General features: G+C 39.4%; 1 long non-coding RNA gene across 1 annotated transcript; it reads right to left on the reverse strand.

The window, feature by feature from the left end:
* Positions 1–4,519: 4,519 nt before the first annotated feature.
* LOC121640591 lies at positions 4,520–4,881 on the reverse strand. The gene is made up of 3 exons (XR_006010527.1): positions 4,859–4,881; positions 4,672–4,759; positions 4,520–4,572 (listed from the first exon to the last, which is right to left on the reverse strand). It is a non-coding gene; the product is annotated as an uncharacterized LOC121640591 (long non-coding RNA).
* Positions 4,882–5,750: the final 869 nt, after the last annotated feature.

The raw sequence follows: 5,750 nt of genomic DNA on the forward strand, positions 1-5,750 counted from the left end.
TTAACCAAACAGGTTTTAACCAGACATCGTCCCTGTGGGTTTGTGTGTATTAATGCATTAATGGAAAATGAGCACTGTGTTTGTATTTTGTACTGAAGTTTATTCTGTGAATTCTGAGAATTTGTTGATGAATTCTGGACCTGCTGCTTGTAGAAGATGTTTTCTAGTTATTACAAACACATTTCAGTGGTCTCTGTACAGAGGCTTAATTTGTATTATCTTTCTCTAACAAAGTAAACACACATTTCTTGTAAATGGTAGATTGTATTTGAGTGTGTAGAGCCAGTGTTAAACTGTGGTACATAACAGTGTTACTTTCTGAACAAGGACTGTTAATTTAAAAACATGGTTATACAGATGTGTTCCTCTCAGGGACTGAAGCGACCAAGAACAATGTCGCCACCTGGTGGTCGCTGCTGGTAATTATTTTATCTTGAAGGAAGTTCAGGGATTTTGGAACAGGAAGAGCTTCATGCTAATCCACAGAGCATGTTGTTAGCTGTGCACATGCCTTCCTAACATGTTTCTGCCTTGAACAAACATTGTTTGGGAGTATTGATGAGTAAATTGATTGTATGAGTCTATTATGTTTAACGTGTTAGCATGTTTGTTCTGTTGTGTGTTTTTCTTGTTAATGTGGTTAAACTAAACCATTTCTGAAGCTACAGAGTAATTACTGCATTCATCATAGAACAAGGACATATGCAGTATTGAAGGCAGAAAGTTTGTTCATATTCTAAATGTGATCATGTCTTTTGGTTTGGATATTTAGTAAGATGGCAGGAAAACGATGTAACCTGCATTTAGTTTGTCTTCCGTTGGACAGAGGACTGAATAAAGACTTTGTAATCTCTCTCTACGTCTGACGTTCATTGAAGCTGTTAGCTGTCTGTCAAGTTGAGCAAAGGGACGCACCATAAGGACAGAACAGTCATGAATAAATTAGTAAAGGTGGTCAGAAGGACTCAGAAGAACTGGTTAGGGAACTGGTTAAGTTTAGTCTAAACTAACTGGAATAAAGAAAACAGACACAGTTGTGAAATGTGATGTTTAATAAATGCAGACATTTCCTTACTTCTTCCTTTCACCTGCTTAAAACAGGTAACATCTCTGTTACAGCGATGGTCATCCTTGAAACCCCCAACACAGTTGCTAAGCAACAGTCGTCTGACTCCGTAGCGATGGCATCTATGACTACGTAGGCTACAGGGTGTCCTCCGTAGTCTACACACTTCGAAGTCTGCTTAACGTTCGTGAAATGGGACAGCCTACCTAGTCTAGAAGAATTTCTCATAGCAACAACACAGGACGTTTAATCACTAAAACCTCTGAAATTACTCGTAGGAAACGTCAGTAGACCCTGAATACATGGAGCGGCAACACCGACAGTAAAAAAATAAAAAATAAAAAAACAACAAAAAAAAAAAACACGGTTTGAGGCTCTGTTGTTTTCCAGCTGGTACACACTTCATTACCCCTTAAAAGTCATTGAATATCTTATATTACCGAATTTTAATGTCACCATTTAACAAACATGCTTTAAATGTACTTGGTTTTGCAACGTTTATACTAAAGTGTAGTTAAAATAACATACTTTTTTTAAATAAAACTTTATTTAAACTTAATACGACTCTTCTGAGGTTGCTGATTCGCCACCGTCCTGTGCGCAATGAATTGTGGGAGAAAAGAGGCCGTGAAGGATGCATCACCAGCAGCCTTCGTTTGAGGCCAAACGAAGTGCAGATTCGAAGGGTGGATTCAGAGGGTCCTTCAAATTCTGTGAATTGGGACAGTACTTCGCGCACCGCAATGACGTATGTGGCCGACGAATCCGCACTTCGAAGTGTGCAGACCCTGAATTGGGACACACCCATAGGGTGTGTAAATAAAGTAGACTCTGAATCAGGACGCAGCTTGTGTTAGGCCCTGTCCCAATACCCACACTGCACCCTATGGTCCCCTATGAAGTGTGCACTTGGTAGAAGTGCATGTCAGTGTTTGAGTGTGCAGGTTACAAGCGTGGGAAAACAGGAGAATTGGGACAGTGATGGTTACGCCATCAACTTGCGCCTTTACGTATTTTCTGCGACATCCATGATGGCGGCACCGGTTGTTTTGTACTCTATTTTGCTGATGAAAATAATTATAAAACTGCAACAAACAACAATATTGAGAAGAAAGAAGCGGAGGTACCAAAGGAGGCTAATACAGCAGACTCTTGTTGCTGTGCCGGAGTTCGTACGAACGGTAAGTTAAATGCTATGGGCTACTGTTTCCTAAGATGCCCATCATTACCCTATTGCCCGGTGGGAAGATATTTTTCTCAATGAAAAGCAGTAAAGATACACACCCGCTTGCATCTTGGATGGCTAATACCCGTCCTAGTAGAAGTAATTGTAATTACTCTGATTTGAGAAAAAAAAAAATAAGAAAATGATAAGATGTAAGATTTTTTTAAAAATTTCATCTCCATATAATTTTAGGCTAGAGCACCGCTCCTGTACACAAGACTGAATTCAACCGTTCCAGTTCTTCAGGTGTACTTTGATCCTGACCAAGACCTGAAACCAGACTACCGCCTGACAAGGGATTCCATGAATGGCTTGATGAGAGTTTTAAAAGAGATCAAGATCACGGCTGGGGTTATCCACTGGAGATACTGATCTTCATCTATTGGCTTGCACATGGCATCTCATACAGAGTTGCAGCCAGAGCATTCTCTGTGCTGAAGTCAACAGTCTGCCGAGTTGTGCACAGAATTGCACAAGTTTTAATGTAAAATGCACACAAAGTCATCTGTTATCCAAAACAGGAGGAGTTGGAGGACATTGGGAAGGGATTTGGACGTTTAGCTCGACACAAAGCCTCTGACAAGGCTGTAGGTGCAGTGGATGGCTGTCTTATACGAATTAAACCACCAAATCAAAACAAAGAAGATTACTTTTCCTATAAGCAGTTCTATTCCATTCACATGCAAGCCATCTGTGACTCCGTTGGCCAATTTCTGAACATTTTCACTGGTTTTCCTGGTTCTGTTCATGACACACGTGTTCTTAAAAACAGCCCTGTGTATGTGAATGCTGAATACCCACCACCTGGCTTTTTTATTCTGGGTGATGGCGGATATCCCTGCATTCAGTCGCCTATAGCCATTATCACCCCTTACAAACTGCCACTTGAGGGCCGGGTTCAAGAAAGATTTAACAACTGCCATGCACGTGCTCGTTCAGTAATTGAACGAGCCTTTGGCATGATGAAAGCTCGATGGCGCACAACCATGTTTAAAGCAATAGAGGTCAAGGTTGCATTTTGCACTCAAGTGGTAACTGCCTGTGCTTTCCTACATAATATCTGCCTGACCTATGGTGATGTCCTTGAACCAGAAGATTTGGATGATCAACCCCCACCACCACTGCCTCCAGGAGATGCTGGACAGGAAGCAAGTGGCAGCATGCTGAGAGCACGACTCTCTGCCCAGGTTTCTGCACCACTTACTTTACAAGCACACCTATTTGAACATGATTACATCTAGTTTTGGAACTCACTAACCTTAAAATGTTTTTCCTGTTAAAATGTTGACTATTTAAATTGTTTGCTGTTATGTTTTAGCCAACATTGCAGTGAAGTATTATATGCCATTGTGGGCTAGTTCTTTTGAGAGTTGTCATCAGAGTAACATTTTTAAATTTCACTGAAATTGATTGTGTAATTTTACTAGACCAAACTTATAGATTTTTAGAAAAAATATTCACATGAATTGCAATATTGAATTGTAATCAGTTCTAAATAAATATTAGCTTTATTTTTTCTGTGGCCTATAAACGTAAAAGGTTAAAAATAAAATAAAATACAAAATATATTGCTTGCATTTAATCATTAATAGAATGTGTATGTCTTGTTACGACGCTCTTCTTTTTCTTTTTACAAATTATATGTAAATAAATAAAAGCCATTTGTATTTTTCTGAAAATGTGTTTATACATGTTTAACAATATTGTCAAAGCTGCTGTGGGGGTAAAGAACAACTGAGCAGACATAACAGAAACATAACTGGATGCTTACATTTTTGAGAACATGTGCATTTTCTGGGGCAAATGGATAAAATAAAACCTGTTAACCACTTTACTTGGTAAGGTGGTCAACAAGTTTCCCAAACAGATTTAGCATTTTATCCATTTGTCCCTGGGAATGGTTAAGCCAGGCTCTGTCACGATCATCTTCTTCTTTTTGCCTCCTCTCCATGCTCTCACACCATTCCCTGAGGCCCTCTGCTGCACTCTCATCACTCTTCTTCCTTTTCCTCGGCCTCTTCAGCGTCACAACTGGAGAACTTTCTGGAGAGCTCACCTCTGAGCTCGCTGCTCCTGCTGCTGACAGAGATGCTGTGTCCACCTTGTCTTCATTCTCCGTCTGGCTGACCACTACACTGCTTGGCCCTGAAGAGTAGAGGCTGACTGGTCTAATGGATGGCCTCTGGCCAATTGCTTCGTGCATGGCAGCATAGAAAATCCAAGTAGCAGCAGTAACTTCTCCCTCATCTGTCCCTGACCCAGTTTTTGGAAGTGACAAGTCCTTAACATAACAATACATGCATATATAAAAGATAGAAATTATATTTACATGCTACAATCTCACAGATGCAAAGACACTTCATATTGTTAATCAAATGACCTTATATTTTTTCTTTAGGTTTTCCCATTTCTTCTTGCATTGTTGAGGAGTTACTTTCCCCTCCAAGTCCATTATTTTTATTATTTCGCTGCAAGAATCATATGTTAAATTAGAAAGAATATCTGTCTGTCTATCTGTTAAATATTTACCTAAAACATTTTAATATTGTTTACAGACATAAACTCACTCATAGCCTTGAGTAGAGGCATTCCTGTGCCCAGTGAAGAGATGGTCATTTTCAGACCTAAATCGAATAAAACTGAACGTCATTTCATCCGTCCCTGTAAAAAAATATGAGTTTTTAGAAAATCCACACACGTTTTTAATGAATGTACATGAATAATAAATTACTGAACAAATTTATGTAAAGTTGTTGGATGATTTTGAATGTAGAGGGATAAATAACTTTTGTATTCTAAACTAAACGTATATGAAATAATTAAACTGGCTGCTTTATGAGTTGTTGAAAACAAAATTAGCATAAAATGTCTGTGAACAAAAATCTGTACTGTTATTAGAAACTTACAGATATTTAAAACATTCCAAGTAACAGGGGAAACTTCGAATATTTTTACACACGTATAGCATAGTAAAAGAGGAAGTATTTCAATACTTACACTTAAAAACAAACTCTTTTGCCACTGGCACAGGATCTGCATCGCCAAACATTGCCATTTTCCCACTTTTTTTTTGTTTAAAACATCACATGCAGCAATGAATTGTGGGTAATATGCTTTGGCGAAGTCTGCATGGATGCGGACTTAGCCGAAGTGTGGACTGAGGGTGCAAAGCGGGCGGGGCAAACTTCCGCTCTGGAGAATTGGGACACACTACACACTCGCGCCCATCAACGCGAACGCGCAATCCAGGGGCACAAGGGTGGGAGTGCGAATATTGGGACTGGGCCAATGCCGAGCTCTGACGTGTGCATCACTGTAATCGGTGTACCAGGAGATCGAGCACTGACAAATGTTCTGTGTTGCTTTGAATGCAAACTAAGATTAAATGTATCATTTTTTTTAAACATGTTATTCTTTTTGTAATTAATTAATCGTAGGTATGTAATGTGTTGAAGTCCC

This window comes from Melanotaenia boesemani, chromosome 5, assembly GCF_017639745.1.
Source record: "Melanotaenia boesemani isolate fMelBoe1 chromosome 5, fMelBoe1.pri, whole genome shotgun sequence".
Classification (NCBI taxonomy): domain Eukaryota; kingdom Metazoa; phylum Chordata; class Actinopteri; order Atheriniformes; family Melanotaeniidae; genus Melanotaenia; species Melanotaenia boesemani.